General features: G+C 37.5%; 1 protein-coding gene across 2 annotated transcripts in view; it reads right to left on the bottom strand.

The window, feature by feature from the left end:
• Nucleotides 1-1,387: 1,387 nt before the first annotated feature.
• The window catches only part of LOC310723321 (uncharacterized protein), a 487,719-nt gene continuing 471,786 nt past the window's right edge, over nt 1,388-17,320 (bottom strand). For both annotated transcript variants that reach the window (XM_083536146.1, XM_083536148.1), the window contains exon 4: nt 1,388-1,744. The gene's annotated coding sequence lies outside the window, so the exon portion shown is untranslated. The remainder of the gene's footprint in view (nt 1,745-17,320) is intronic.

Here is a 17,320-nt window from a genome sequence, read left to right as displayed (position 1 = left end):
GTTGTGATTCCTGCAGTGCTGAAGAGCTTCATCCCAAGTCTTTTTCTCTTCCACCACTATGAAACTCCTCTGACACAAAGAAGGAAAATATGTCTCACAGTCCATGTCATTCCAACAATTTTTAAAAGTCGCAGTACAGCTTTCTTTCTTATTACAATCATTTGGCTCTCCAGGGAACCAATTTGTATAATTAAACTCTTCTCCTGCAGACCATTGCCAGATGTTCACATGTGGTGCAGTTCTGTTTAGCCCAATCCAATTCGTAACATTTTGTCCTGCTATCATTCCAGCTCTTTGGTTTTCCTCTTCAGTAGTGATGCTAGCCAAATCATCATAGTGCTGCCTGCAGTAGGTCTGAGCTTTAGTCCAGTTCATCTGCTGTGACACATAAATGTATTCTCTTATCTCACTTAGATCCATTCCATATAGTAGCAACAGGTGGCAAATAAAAAAGAGCGATTTCATCACTGCTATGATTCAAGCTCTGTAAAGCAGGACTAAGGCTTCTGCCAGCTCAGCTCTCACATTTAAGACATCACTTTGACTGAGGATTATTTTAAATCACATGCAAATCAGCATTAGTGCAGTGTCATCCTCACGGTACAAAACTTACAGTGTGGGCAGGTACAATATGATTTGCATTTGTAATGTTTTCTAGGTAGAAACTAATCTCTGACTGGCAGGGCCAGTATGTGTGGCTGGTTACCGGTTAAATCTGTGCGTTTTGTGCAGCTAACTAGACTAACTTCCTGCCATGGGTCAATCAATGCTTAGAAATCTCATTATTTGCCATCTTTCATGCATTAGAGCCACTGGAGTTAGGCGTGGTCCAAACAGAGAGTGAAGACCCGCCCCAGCAGATAGTATCGGACAATGAGGACCACCCACTTGATAGCTAGGCACTCCTTCTTGATCTAGCTTTACCAGCTATGAGGGCTTATGGCTGATGTACATCCATAGTGGCATTTCTCCACTTGCACCAGCTGGGACAACATGGCCCGCAGCCCCCTATCCAACACACCCATCAGGGACAAAAAAGGGAGAGAGAATTAAGGGGAAATAAAACAGAACAGAGTGCAGTCCAGCGTCCACCACAGAGTGAAAGCAAGACACGTCCACTTAACTGGATGACTGCTCTTAGGTTTTGCTCCCAGTGTTTATTATATAGATAATTATGCCAATCAAATTGGCAGTGGCATATGCATTGTGTGGGTGAATGATTTGTAGTAGTGACGTAGCTTCTGTTGTTGATTGTTTGCCAGGATTTTTGTGTTTGTATCGGTGTTTACATTAAATATTGTTTTGATTTCCTGTATTCTCTACTTTCTGTTGGCTCCTTTTTTTTTCTTTTTTTTTTTACTTTTGGATGAGCGCTTTATTCCCTGTATTTTTTTTTTAAGTCAAGTCAAGTCAAGTTTATTTGTATAGCGCTTTTCACAACAGACATTGTCTCAAAGCAGCTTTACAGAAATCAACAGTGAAGGTGAATGGTGTGTGTTTGTCCCTGATGAGCAGCCATGGCGACGGTGGCAAGGAAAAACTCCCTTAGATGTTATGAGGAAGAAACCTTGAGAGAAACCAGACTCAAAAGGGGAACCCATCCTCATTTGGGTGACATCAAGAGTTTGATCATAAATCTTTCAACAGTACAGAACACTGGAGAGTGAGAACTAACATGAGTACTGGAGTATAAGATTATAAGTAAATGTTCTTTCTACAGTCTTTGGTATAAAAGTAGGAGTTACTGAGCTCAACATTTGTGATCATCATAGATCATCATTTTAACCCTTGAGGGTTTGAAAGCAATGAGTGTAGACTATTCCCATCAGAACTACGAACACACACTACAGTAACCACATTAAGGTATGTAATTTCTCTGGTATGGCGAGCATTCAGCTCATTCAGTGTGTGAAGTTAGTCTTTCTAATTTTATCTGTGAGAAGTGTAAGCTAGTTTGCTCTTTGACTGAGAAGATCTTAGAATTAGAGGAGCGCATCCAGAGTCTGGAGAGAAGTAGTGAGTGCGAGAGCAGTCTAGGTTCTGCAGGGGAATGTCTGGATGCCCTAGGTGGAGTTAGCATTCCGCCGACTCTGGCATTAGAGCCCTCGAAGCAGGGCGAGCGGCTGACGTCTCGGTGGCATACTCACAAAGCCAAAGCTAACGCTAAGCAGAGGTGGCAAAAGTACACACATCCTTTACTCGAGTAGAAGTACAGATACTCATTTTTTAAAAGACTCCAGTAAAAGTTGAAGTAGTGACTACACTTTTTTACTCAAGTTAAAGGAAAGAAGTATGGGCTCTGACATTTACTTAAGTAAAAAGTCGCCGTTAATACTACCTGTTTTAGTGTCATGCTGGTAACCGGACGTCATGTTTTATTTATATATATATATATATATATATATATATATATATATATATATATATATATATATATATATATATATATATATATATGTAAAAAAAATTACATTAATTTATACTTCATACTACCTCTATAGCAGTTTTACAGCATATAGAACTCTGACTGAATCATCTTCTGAGAAATGTGAGTTCTCACTTTTATGCACTTCCATTTGTTGTTTCAGGTGGCTTTTAATATAGTCAAGACCTATGGAATACAAAGCCAAAAAGGTTTTTTTTTAATTCCAAGATGGTTAGGTACAATCATTTTGCCCACTCCTGCATGAAAAACATTTGCTCACTATGCTTTTTTTTAATGCCAAAATCTATTTTGTAATCTTCAGCAGTAAAGCATAAAGTTAACTGTTCAAAGCTTACCAAGTTTCAGGACACATTCATCACTTGTCCAGCACGTCTTAAATTTGATGAATAGAATCGCAGCAGCAATTAGCTCCAGTGTTGTGGGTAACGCGTTACAAGTAACATGCGTTACTTAATAATATTACTTTTCTGGAGTAACGAGTAAAGTAGCACGTTACTTTATACATTTACACATTAATATCTGAGTTACTTTTTTTTAAAAGTAATGCGAGTTACTTTTCAGTTAAATTATTTTGCTTAAAAAATAAATACTGAATTAAAATGAACGTAGTCACGTAGAATCGCGCACTCATACGTGCGAGCCGCGGGAACAGAAGCTGGTCAGAAGCGGAGATGGCAAACTAGGGATTACATTACTGTGATGGAAGTGTTCTTATTTTGAAATAGTGTAGGAAAAGGAGAAAGGAATAATGGTTAAGTGTAGATTATGTGTTGGTGAAAAGCTCTTGTCAACTGCAAAAAATACCACTTCAAAAAAACCAAAAAAAAACCAAACATCTGCATGCAAAGCACAGCACTACAGATGTGTGCGTGTGTGTGTATGTGTATATGTGTGTGTGTGTGTGTATAATGTTGAATATATGGAAATGGAGACAGAAATATAGAAAACTTTTGCCGACTTTCCACCACTGCAGATCTATAGACTGCTCAGAATAAAAGTTTTCCGTGGGAGACACATTTACGATGCCATCGCAGCGGAGCGAGAGAGAGAGAGAGAAAAAGAGAGAGAGAGAGAGAGAGAGAGAGAGAGAGCAAATTCACAGCTCGTTTGCTCTTTGTGGGAAGATAAACTGCCACGGTCACTGATAATAGCGCGAACTTTGTAAAAGCGTTCAGAATGTTTCAAGCTGATGATGAAGCAGAGAATGATGTAGACGAGGACGAGGTCATATTTACGGAATTGCACGTTACATCCCTGACGGCGAAGGCAGATTGAAAAGCAGTGTACAGAAGTGCGACTGGAAAGTGTTCAGCCTTGTGGTCAAAATTTAGTCGATCAACTTATTGTTCTCTAAGAAGTTATTAAACATTTTAAATGTTTAAGTGTCTTTTGCCCTAATATAACTTATTTTTTAATGGCAATTATCTATATTACACCTGTTACACCTGTAAGGCGTGAAAGAGATACAAGTAACGCAAAAGTAACGCAAAAGTAATATAACGCATTACTTTCCATAAAAAGTAACTAAGTAACGTAATTAGTTACTTTTTTGGGGAGTAACTCCATTTTGTAATGCGTTACTTGTAAAAGTGTTACTCAGTGTAATCAACACTGATTAGCTCTGGATCAACAAGCATCTGTCCAAAACGTTTTTTCGATTCCTGCTAGAAGAGCATCAACCAAAGGCGCACAGAACCTGGAGGAAATGCAAATTTGCTGAAGCTTTGTCTTTAGAAGTGTTACTGTAGGTACCAACCACCCCATTTGCACATTGTTCTCTCCCTGAAGAGGATGGGCTCATTGTCTTTGCAAATTCTTCCAGAAATGCAAGCTCCGCAGGAGTGAATCTGTCAAAAAATAAATAAATAAAAAGACTGTTATGCTTTGATGCAAGATAAAACAAATATCAGATTTTGTTTTGTAATGTTAATGAGTAGTACTATATCATTTATACTGTGTGTGAGTAAGAAATTAAAGTTTACTTCATATAATTAAAAAAATATTCATACACAGTAGAAATATTGTTTATAGTATTATTTTACATTATTCCTTATTTTAGAAATGTATTTATTGTAAGTCTGTTTAAATTTTTTCCATAACTGTCAAAGATCCATTCATAAATAATGTATTCATACTACAACCAATAGGCTAAGTTCTGAAAATTACATGGTACTTACATGGGAATTTTTAATGCACTGCAGACAGCTGTAATGGCCCTTTCTCCTTGTTCCCTCACAATTCTCACAATCCTCTTCACAGCTAGAAAAAGGGAATTCCACCTAGTGTCATTTGGCCTCAAGAGCTGGAGTTTGCAGTTTTCTTTGATTAGCTCAGCAGCTGTGGTGGATCTTGTACTTTTGTGCCACAGACTTGAGCACTTTGCAAATGCTGAGCGGGACAGACGTTTGTAAGCTGAATTGAAATTGGCTTCCAAGACATCAACTGTAGACACCAGATTCAGGAGGTGGCAGGCACAGCGATGGTGTTTAGGCAATCGATATTCAAGGCCATCATCTTGGTCCAACATTGTTCCAGTTCACCAAACACTCTATATCCATGATCCCTCCAGATCTGCTCCTTTACATAAGAAAAATCAACTGATAAAAGACTTGACTAAATAAATACTTTTTCAACCTCGATTTGAACACTGTGTCTGAGTCCCGAACACTGATTGGAAGTTTTTTCATAACTGTGGGCTTTATAAGAGAAAGATCTGCCCCTGCTGTAGTCTTCATTATTTGAGGTACCAACAAATAGCCTGCACCTTTTGATTCATGGTGCAGGAGAATCATATTGGTACAAAAGTTCACTCAGATACTGCGGTGCGAGACCGTTAAGTGCTATATACGTCAAAATCTGCACTAAGGTCGAGCAAAACAAGTAAAGAGACAAAACCCTGATCAGAGGCCAATAACAGGTCATTTACCACCTTAACAAGTGCCGTCTCTGTGCTATGATGAGGCCTAAATCCTGACTGATACATTTCAAAAATGTAATTCCTAATTGGATATGAGCAGAACTGCTGTGCTACAACCTTTTCTAAAATTTTGGATATAAAGGGGAGATTTGATATTGGCCTGTAGTTGGACAGCTGACATGAGTCAAGGTCAGGTTTCTTAATTAGGTGGTGGATAACTGCCAGATTGAAGGATTTTGGTAAATAAACAGTGCTAATGGAAGAGTTTATTATTTTTAAAACAGGTTCAATTACCTCTGGAAATATCTGTTTGAGGAAACTTGTAGGCGAGGGATCGAGAATGCAGGTTGATGATTTTGATGAGGAAATAAATGAAATTAAGTCATTCTCATGTATAGGAGTAAAGTTTTGTAATTTATTGTCTGTTATAATTACACTGCTGTCAACAGGGTTATTTGTAAAATAATTTGGATTTATATTAACCGTCTGGATTTCTTGCCTGATGTTTTAAATTTTATTATTAAAAAAGTTTATGAAATAATTACTACCTATTGATGGTGTGCATGTGAGTGCAGTGCTTTTATTCCCTGTTCATTTTGCTACCGTGCTGAATACAAATCTAGGATTATGCTTGTTATTTTCTATGAGGGTGGAGAAATATGCTGATCTAGCAGCACTAAGAGATTTTCTATAAATTAGGAGGCTCTCCTTCCATGCTATTTGAAATACTGTTAATTTAGTTTGATGCCATTTACGTTCTAATTTCCGAGTGGTCTGTTTTAAGGTGCGTGTATGATCATTATACCACTGTGCTAATTTTTTTCTCCCTGATCATTTTGGTCTTAAGGGGAACTACATCATCTAGAGTATAACGTAATGTTGATTCTAGGTATTCAGTGGCCCAGTCAAGATCTGCGGGGGTAAGACGGAGATCTAATTAACATCGTAATTTCCGGAAGATTATTGATAAAACTCGCTGCTGTAGCTGACGTGAAAGTACGTTTAACACAGTAAAATAGTGAGGTAGTAATGCAATGACTGAGGCAGATTTTAAAAGAGATGAGATAATGGTCTGAAATAGCTTCAGACTGTGGAATTATGACTAAGTTTTTTATTTTTAATCCAAATGTTAACAACAAATCGAGAGAGTGACCACCACTATGAGTGGGTCCTATAACATTCTGATTAATTCCAACTGACTCTAGAATGGACACAACTGCTGCTCTTAAGGAGTCTTCCTGATTATCAAAATGAATATTAAAGTCACCAACAATTAATGCTTTGTCTAAAGAAGGAGCTAAATTTGTATTGAAATCTGCAAATTCTATGAGGATATCAGAGTAGGGCCCTGGGGGTCTATAAGTAATAATTATTGTAATTGACTGATTAGACCTACTTTTGGACACTGAATATTTTATGTTGGTGTAAAGAACTTCAAATGCTTTACTTTTGTTTTTAGTCTTTTGTGTGACGCTTAGATTATTATTATAAATAGCTGCTACTCCGCCTCCTCTGCCATTTAGACAGGGCTGGTGTATGTAACTATACCCAGGAGGACTCGATTTATTTAATGCTACATATTCATTCGGTTTAATCCACGTTTCTGTCAAACACATTATATTAAACTTCTGGTTGGTAATATTTTCGTTTATAGTCAGCGCTTTTAATGTGAGAGATCTAATATTCAATCCTATCTTTAGATCAGAGGTGCTGGCTGTGTATTCAGTCCTATTTAATTTAATGTTAATCAGGTTACTTGAACAGACTTTCTGAGAATTTATAAATTTTGGTTTCACTCAGGGGACAGACACAGTCTTATTTAGTGGATCCTGAGCGATGACTCTGTGCAGCTAGCGGACGGTCGGTTTAGCCTGGCTGTCTGCTCCGTGGCCTTGGCTCTGGATGGTCACTTGTTAACTAGTGCTGTTTTAAAACTATGACTTATACTACAAGAAATGAGAGCAGCACCTTCCCAAGTGGGATGGATACCGTCCTGGCCAAACAGGCCAGCCTTGCTCTCAAAATTGCTCCAATTATTTATGAAGCCCACATTGTTTTTGGAGCACCACTTGGACATCCAGCAGTTCTGCGACCATAACCTGCTGTAGGCTACATCACCACGTCGCATTGGGATGGCAATTCCTCCTTAAATTGTAACATCTGGCCAACAGTCCAACCTTACAGGGATCACGTTGAACTCCAGATACTACATTAGCATAAATGTATATGAGTGCACATTTCGGACATGTGTTTGCTTGATTAGTGAATGTTAGTTAACTTTGCTAACTATACATTTGTAATGTAAGCTAGCTGTTATTTTTATTGGAATATTAATTAACTTAATTCACCATCATTATATCACCTGCATAATGTTTACTTTTAAGGAACTGTAATTCTGTTAGTTGAATTAATTTTCTATGTCCTATGTGTCTGTCTGTTTCTTAAATCTACTTGTCACTTCTAGAGAAAGCACACCAATCACTTGGAGAGATATACCCAGCTCACTTTAACTGCTCTAAAAAGAAGAGCTTCAGATGAAGGCCCCTCATCAAAGCAAATGAAGTTGTGGGAACCCAAGAGGGTCTCACAGCACAGCGTAGATGAAGCTATTGTAAACTTTGTCATTCAGGGTCTACATCCACTAAGTGTTGTTGAACAGGAGGGTTTTAAATCCCTTGTGCATCTCTTACAACCAAGTGTTGCAGTAATGTCTGGAGGTACTGTAAAAAACAAAGTTCAAAAGGCAACACATGAAATGAAGAACAACCTGAAAGCAGCCAAGGGTGAAATTGAGTTCATTGCAACCACCACTGACTGCTGGACAGCACAAAAACAGAGCTTCATAGGTGTCACAGAAAACTGGATAGATCCAGAAACTCTACAGAGATGTTATGCTGCCCTGGCATGTAAACAACTAAAAGGCACACATTATTTTTCTGCACTTGCAGGTGCCATGTATGAAATTCACACTGAGTTTAACATCTGTGACAAGTTTGTTCGCACAACAACCGACAACGGCTCCAATTTTCTAAAAGCATTTAGAATCTATGGTGAGCTTGAAGAAAACAATAATCCAGAAACTGTGGAAGGGGCCAGGCAAAGTCAAGTGGGAAAAAGAGAGAGTGGTGATGATGATGATGATGATGATGATGATGACTATGAAGAGGAGGAAAACAATGAGGGTGTTGAGTTTGTTGAAACTGGAACAATGTTGGACCAAGATGATGGCCTTGAATATCGATTGCCTAAACACCATCGCTGTGCCTGCCACCTCCTGAATCTGGTGTCTACAGTTGATGTCTTGGAAGCCAATTTCAATTCAGCTTACAAACGTCTGTCCCGCTCAGCATTTGCAAAGTGCTCAAGTCTGTGGCACAAAAGTGCAAGATCCACCACAGCTGCTGAGCTAATCAAAGAAAACTGCAAACTCCAGCTCTTGAGGCCAAATGACACTAGGTGGAATTCCCTTTTTCTAGCTGTGAAGAGGATTGTGAGAATTGTGAGGGAACAAGGAGAAAGGGCCATTACAGCTGTCTGCAGTGCATTATAAATTTCCATGTAAGTACCATGTAAATTTCAGAACTTAGCCTATTGGTTGTAGTATGAATACATTATTTATGAATGGATCTTTGACAGTTATGGAAAAAATTTAAACAGACTTACAATAAATACATTTCTAAAATAAGGAATAATGTAAAATAATACTATAAACAATATTTCTACTGTGTATGAATATTTTTTTAATTATATGAAGTAAACTTTAATTTCTTACTCACACACAGTATAAATGATATAGTACTACTCATTAACATTACAAAACAAAATCTGATATTTGTTTTATCTTGCATCAAAGCATAACAGTCTTTTTATTTATTTATTTTTTGACAGATTCACTCCTGCGGAGCTTGCATTTCTGGAAGAATTTGCAAAGACAATGAGCCCATCCTCTTCAGGGAGAGAACAATGTGCAAATGGGGTGGTTGGTACCTACAGTAACACTTCTAAAGACAAAGCTTCAGCAAATTTGCATTTCCTCCAGGTTCTGTGCGCCTTTGGTTGATGCTCTTCTAGCAGGAATCGAAAAAACGTTTTGGACAGATGCTTGTTGATCCAGAGCTAATCAGTGTTGATTACACTGAGTAACACTTTTACAAGTAACGCATTACAAAATGGAGTTACTCCCCAAAAAAGTAACTAATTACGTTACTTAGTTACTTTTTATGGAAAGTAATGCGTTATATTACTTTTGCGTTACTTTTGCGTTACTTGTATCTCTTTCACGCCTTACAGGTGTAACAGGTGTAATATAGATAATTGCCATTAAGAAATAAGTTATATTAGGGCAAAAGACATGTCTTAAACATTTAAAATGTTTAATAACTTCTTAGAGAACAATAAGTTGATCGACTAAATTTTGACCACAAGGCTGAACACTTTCCAGTCGCACTTCTGTACACTGCTTTTCAATCTGCCTTCGCCGTCAGGGATGTAACGTGCAATTCCGTAAATATGACCTCGTCCTCGTCTACATCATTCTCTGCTTCATCATCAGCTTGAAACATTCTGAACGCTTTTACAAAGTTCGCGCTATTATCAGTGACCGTGGCAGTTTATCTTCCCACAAAGAGCAAACGAGCTGTAAATTTGCTCTCTCTCTCTCTCTCTCTCTCTCTCTCTCTCTCTCTCTCTCTCTCTCTCTCTCTCTCTTTTTCTCTCTCTCTCTCTCGCTCCGCTGCGATGGCATCGTAAATGTGTCTCCCACGGAAAACTTTTATTCTGAGCAGTCTATAGATCTGCAGTGGTGGAAAGTCGGCAAAAGTTTTCTATATTTCTGTCTCCATTTCCATATATTCAACATTATACACACACACACACACATATACACATACACACACACGCACACATCTGTAGTGCTGTGCTTTGCATGCAGATGTTTGGGGTTTTTTTTGGTTTTTTTGAAGTGGTATTTTTTGCAGTTGACAAGAGCTTTTCACCAACACATAATCTACACTTAACCATTATTCCTTTCTCCTTTTCCTACACTATTTCAAAATAAGAACACTTCCATCACAGTAATGTAATCCCTAGTTTGCCATCTCCGCTTCTGACCAGCTTCTGTTCCCGCGGCTCGCACGTATGAGTGCGCGATTCTACGTGACTACGTTCATTTTAATTCAGTATTTATTTTTTAAGCAAAATAATTTAACTGAAAAGTAACTCGCATTACTTTTAAAAAAAAGTAACTCAGATATTAATGTGTAAATGTATAAAGTAACGTGCTACTTTACTCGTTACTCCAGAAAAGTAATATTATTAAGTAACGCATGTTACTTGTAACGCGTTACCCACAACACTGGAGCTAATTGCTGCTGCGATTCTATTCATCAAATTTAAGACGTGCTGGACAAGTGATGAATGTGTCCTGAAACTTGGTAAGCTTTGAACAGTTAACTTTATGCTTTACTGCTGAAGATTACAAAATAGATTTTGGCATTAAAAAAAAGCATAGTGAGCAAATGTTTTTCATGCAGGAGTGGGCAAAATGATTGTACCTAACCATCTTGGAATTAAAAAAAAACCTTTTTGGCTTTGTATTCCATAGGTCTTGACTATATTAAAAGCCACCTGAAACAACAAATGGAAGTGCATAAAAGTGAGACCTCACATTTCTCAGAAGATGATTCAGTCAGAGTTCTATAGTTTCTATATGCTGTAAAACTGCTATAGAGGTAGTATGAAGTATAAATTAATGTAATTTTTTTTACATATATATATATATATATATATATATATATATATATATATATATATATATATATATATATATATAAATAAAACATGACGTCCGGTTACCAGCATGACACTAAAACAGGTAGTATTAACGGCGACTTTTTACTTAAGTAAATGTCAGAGCCCATACTTCTTTCCTTTAACTTGAGTAAAAAAGTGTAGTCACTACTTCAACTTTTACTGGAGTCTTTTAAAAAATGAGTATCTGTACTTCTACTCGAGTAAAGGATGTGTGTACTTTTGCCACCTCTGCTTAGCGTTAGCTTTGGCTTTGTGAGTATGCCACCGAGACGTCAGCCGCTCGCCCTGCTTCGAGGGCTCTAATGCCAGAGTCGGCGGAATGCTAACTCCACCTAGGGCATCCAGACATTCCCCTGCAGAACCTAGACTGCTCTCGCACTCACTACTTCTCTCCAGACTCTGGATGCGCTCCTCTAATTCTAAGATCTTCTCAGTCAAAGAGCAAACTAGCTTACACTTCTCACAGATAAAATTAGAAAGACTAACTTCACACACTGAATGAGCTGAATGCTCGCCATACCAGAGAAATTACATACCTTAATGTGGTTACTGTAGTGTGTGTTCGTAGTTCTGATGGGAATAGTCTACACTCATTGCTTTCAAACCCTCAAGGGTTAAAATGATGATCTATGATGATCACAAATGTTGAGCTCAGTAACTCCTACTTTTATACCAAAGACTGTAGAAAGAACATTTACTTATAATCTTATACTCCAGTACTCATGTTAGTTCTCACTCTCCAGTGTTCTGTACTGTTGAAAGATTTATGATCAAACTCTTGATGTCACCCAAATGAGGATGGGTTCCCCTTTTGAGTCTGGTTTCTCTCAAGGTTTCTTCCTCATAACATCTAAGGGAGTTTTTCCTTGCCACCGTCGCCATGGCTGCTCATCAGGGACAAACACACACCATTCACCTTCACTGTTGATTTCTGTAAAGCTGCTTTGAGACAATGTCTGTTGTGAAAAGCGCTATACAAATAAACTTGACTTGACTTGACTTAAAAAAAAAATACAGGGAATAAAGCGCTCATCCAAAAGTAAAAAAAAAAAGAAAAAAAAAGGAGCCAACAGAAAGTAGAGAATACAGGAAATCAAAACAATATTTAATGTAAACACCGATACAAACACAAAAATCCTGGCAAACAATCAACAACAGAAGCTACGTCACTACTACAAATCATTCACCCACACAATGCATATGCCACTGCCAATTTGATTGGCATAATTATCTATATAATAAACACTGGGAGCAAAACCTAAGAGCAGTCATCCAGTTAAGTGGACGTGTCTTGCTTTCACTCTGTGGTGGACGCTGGACTGCACTCTGTTCTGTTTTATTTCCCCTTAATTCTCTCTCCCTTTTTTGTCCCTGATGGGTGTGTTGGATAGGGGGCTGCGGGCCATGTTGTCCCAGCTGGTGCAAGTGGAGAAATGCCACTATGGATGTACATCAGCCATAAGCCCTCATAGCTGGTAAAGCTAGATCAAGAAGGAGTGCCTAGCTATCAAGTGGGTGGTCCTCATTGTCCGATACTATCTGCTGGGGCGGGTCTTCACTCTCTGTTTGGACCACGCCTAACTCCAGTGGCTCTAATGCATGAAAGATGGCAAATAATGAGATTTCTAAGCATTGATTGACCCATGGCAGGAAGTTAGTCTAGTTAGCTGCACAAAACGCACAGATTTAACCGGTAACCAGCCACACATACTGGCCCTGCCAGTCAGAGATTAGTTTCTACCTAGAAAACATTACAAATGCAAATCATATTGTACCTGCCCACACTGTAAGTTTTGTACCGTGAGGATGACACTGCACTAATGCTGATTTGCATGTGATTTAAAATAATCCTCAGTCAAAGTGATGTCTTAAATGTGAGAGCTGAGCTGGCAGAAGCCTTAGTCCTGCTTTACAGAGCTTGAATCATAGCAGTGATGAAATCGCTCTTTTTTATTTGCCACCTGTTGCTACTATATGGAATGGATCTAAGTGAGATAAGAGAATACATTTATGTGTCACAGCAGATGAACTGGACTAAAGCTCAGACCTACTGCAGGCAGCACTATGATGATTTGGCTAGCATCACTACTGAAGAGGAAAACCAAAGAGCTGGAATGATAGCAGGACAAAATGTTACGAATTGGATTGGGCTAAACAGAACTGCACCACATGTGAACATCTGGCAATGGTCTGCAGGAGAAGAGTTTACTTATACAAATTGGTTCCCTGGAGAGCCAAATGATTGTAATAAGAAAGAAAGCTGTACTGCGACTTTTAAAAATTGTTGGAATGACATGGACTGTGAGACATATTTTCCTTCTTTGTGTCAGAGGAGTTTCATAGTGGTGGAAGAGAAAAAGACTTGGGATGAAGCTCTTCAGCACTGCAGGAATCACAACTCTAACTTGACTGTTATGGGTTTTGAAACACTTGCAGACCCCCTTAAAATAAAAACGGAACAAGCCCAAACTGCCAGTATGTGGACAGGACTGCGTTTTCTTGATGAAGAATGGTACAGAGTGAACGGGGTGGAAATGGAGAATTTGGTATCACTGCCACCATGCCCACTCCAGCCCTATAGCTGTGGGGCTTACAACTTAAACACTTATGCCTGGGAGAACAGAGACTGCAATGAGGAGCTCAATTTCCTCTGCCATTAATGGTGGGTAATAATCAGCTAAATGAGGATTGAGTAAGTTTTAATATTAAAGTCATACTTAAACAAGAAATGTTCAAACTTTAATATTTGAAAAACTGAAGCTATTTCCTTTCTCTATACAGATGATTTTCTACAAGTGGGATGAAAAGAATATCACTCAAAGAGAATTCTTCAACACTTCATTTATATCTAGACATTCATACTTGTAATTATGGTATTGGGCTTTCACTTTAAATTGTAATCAGAAATGTGAAATCTAGAATTACTGATTGATCATTCAAATTCCCACAGAATTTGTTGGTTTGCAACAGAAATATTTGGAAAATGTAATGTATAATTTCACCTAAGAAAATGATGTGATGTATTATTTCTGATATGTTTAATGCGTGCAGAGGATGTTTTGATTAAAAAAATGTAAATAAAGAAAATGTGGAAAAGATCAGAAAACATTATTACGGTAATCTATTAAAAAAGAACATACACCCATAAATAAATAAATAAATAAATAAATAAATAAATAAATAAATAAATAAATAAATAGTTGTGTCTCTATATGAGTGTTGTTTGCTGGTTAGTTTGCAGCTATTTATAAGGGGAAAATATAATTAAAACAACAAAAATGTAAAGCCTCTGTAGAATGAATGCAATTCAATGCTTAAAATTACGGAAGTAAAGATTACACCATTCTAAAGTGACCTGCTTGTATTTTTAGCAACAGATTTGAAAGGCAAATCTCATGTCAAATGTTCTGCTATTCTTTTGTTGACTCTTTGATTTGTGTTGATTTGATTTGATGTCAATTGTTTACTCATTGTGGCCTGGAGTCTTCGTGTTACTTAATTGCAATACTTTTTAGCAGTTGTATTGCTTTGTAATACCCCAGGTCAAATCCAAAACATACTGTGGCCGAGAAGTGCAAAACACCTTAACAAATCCGAAAACAAATAAACAAATTAGAAAGCACGAACAAATCCGAAAACAAAACAAATGAAAAAACAAAATAACAAATACAAAAACAAAAAAACAAATCCGAGAAAACAAAATAACAAATTCGCAAACACATTAACAAATCCAAAAACAACAACAATTCAGATAAACAGGAAGTTTGAAATCTTATAACTTTGTTTCTTGTACATGTGTAAAGTTCTCCGTTTACTTTCAACTATTTTTTATTTTGATTAGTGCACCTTTAAATATAAGAAAATAACAGAAGTAAACATAAGCAAGGAAAAAATTGAATTAATTTAAAGCTACTTTGAGGAAGGACATTCATATATTCATATTCATAGAGTATGATGCTGGAGATGGAGAGTATATCATGACAAAGATTAGTTTGCTGAATTTTACACATTTCAACTTTTTCCTGCCGCAGACTGTTCAGAAGCTTTATGGTCTAATATCCTTAAGTGGCTTTGCCCAAAGGTTCCCCATCTAAGGAATTTCACTGTGAAGGACATTATCTTTGAACAGTAAACATTGGCAAGCAAGGAGGAACTGTTGTACTTTCTGTATATCTTGAATGTCAGGTGACTTGTCCAATGATCGGTAAGTGTTCCATTTGCATACTATGCCTACCTTTTACCTTTTGCTTTCTGTCAGGGTTCAGTCAGTTATTTTCTTTTTTTTTTTTATTGTTCCTTCTTACAAGAGAACAATATATTTGAAGAGTTTCAGTCAGCTTTTAGGCCCCATCATAGCACAGAAACTGCTCTAGTTAAAAACACTAATGACCTGTTTCAAGCTTTAGACCAAGGCTACCTCTCTCAGTTAGTTTTACTAGATCTTAGTGCTTAGAGCTTAGTTACATCGGCATTCAGGGACAGGCAATAAGCTGGTTTAAATCCTTCCTGTCTGATCATTACCATTTCGTAGACTTAAATGGAGAGTTAACCAGGTTAATGCATGTAAATTATGGGGTGCCACAAGGTTCAGTTCTAGGACCCCTGCTTTTTTTGACAATATACAGGCTTCCCTTAGGAAATATTATTAGAAGGCATGGGAGGAGCTTCCACTGTTATGCTGATGATACCCAGCTATACATCTCAGACAATAACTGAGTGTGTCAAAGAATTAAAAGACTGGATGATGCATAACTTTCTATTATAAATTCTGATAAGACAGAGATTTTGGTCATCGGCCCAAAAACCAGTACACAGAAGCTCCAGCATTTCAACCTGCATTTGGAATGATGTTCTGTAACTACTAGTTGTCCTGCATCAGTAATGAACAAGCTACAGTTTGTCCAGAATGCAGCAGCCAGAGTTCTTACAAGGTTGAGAAAATATCACCATATAACCCCAATCTTATCGTCCCTACAGCAGCTACCTATTAAGTTTCGAATCGACTACAAACTACTACTACTTACTTACAAAGCCCTAAATGGTTTGGCTCCCATGTATATTTTTTCGTCTTCTAACACGTTACAATCCGTCATGCTCTTTAAGATCTCAAAACTTTGGACTTCTAGTAGTTCCTAGAATAGCAAATTCCAAGGTGGTAGAGCATTCTCACATTTAGCTCCTAAACTCTGGAATAGTGTTCCTGACAGTGTTCGGGGCTCAGACACACTCACCCAGTTTAAGTGTAGATTAAAGACGTATCTTTTTAGCGAGATTTAAACACACATCACATATCATAACCTTGTGCTCCAGAACAGATCACATGCACATTATCAACTTGTGCTGTTAAAATCATGAACAGCAGCTCCACTGCTCTCCACTGCTTCTCTTTCTCTCCCCATCCCGAGGCATCCTGAAGTTGTGGCAGACACAGTCACGTCCCACCTTGTGAAGATTGTGGACCTTTAAAGAAGTAGATGCCGACCCAGCAAACATCCCGAACCATCTAGAGACGTACCAGTGCCATTTGGATTCCACTTCATGTGTAGTTTGGACACTGGACCTCCTTCAGTGTTTACAGGCTCTGGCATGGAGAAGCTGGTGTTGGATCTGTGATGATCGCTCACTACATCACTGATCAGCACTTGACATGCGTTACAAATTTAAAATGTGTCTTAAATTTACATACGTCTACAAAGGCACTTTCAGACAACGTCCATTGTGAAAATTTGCTATCAAATAAAATTCAATTGAACTAAATTAAAAACTAAAACTGTATTTTTTTTTATGAAAAATATGCTTAGCTCTAAAAAATTCACTCACATTTTAGTGAGAAGTTAACTTACTAGAAACAAAGTATACTGTTTAAAAAATAACTTTCAAAATAAAAATTTACTTTTTTCTTTCCATAAAATGTGCTCCTCCCGTTGGTTTTGAACAATTTTGAAAGTATAGAATAAGGGTGTAAGCAAAGTCATAACTTTTGAGACCGGTTGCAGCCATCAAATTTAAAATGGTCTTATTGTTTTTCCTTAAAATTATATATATTCTCAGGTTAAACATTTTTTTGTTTGTTTTGTTTTTTGTGAATGGATTAAGGAAATCATTGCATTCTATTTTTATTTACATTATACACATTTTTTTAGAAT

Source organism: Silurus aristotelis (genome assembly GCF_946808225.1).
Source record: "Silurus aristotelis genome assembly, chromosome: 3".
Classification (NCBI taxonomy): Eukaryota; Metazoa; Chordata; class Actinopteri; order Siluriformes; family Siluridae; genus Silurus; species Silurus aristotelis.
This window is presented reverse-complemented; position numbering and strand designations above follow the sequence as displayed.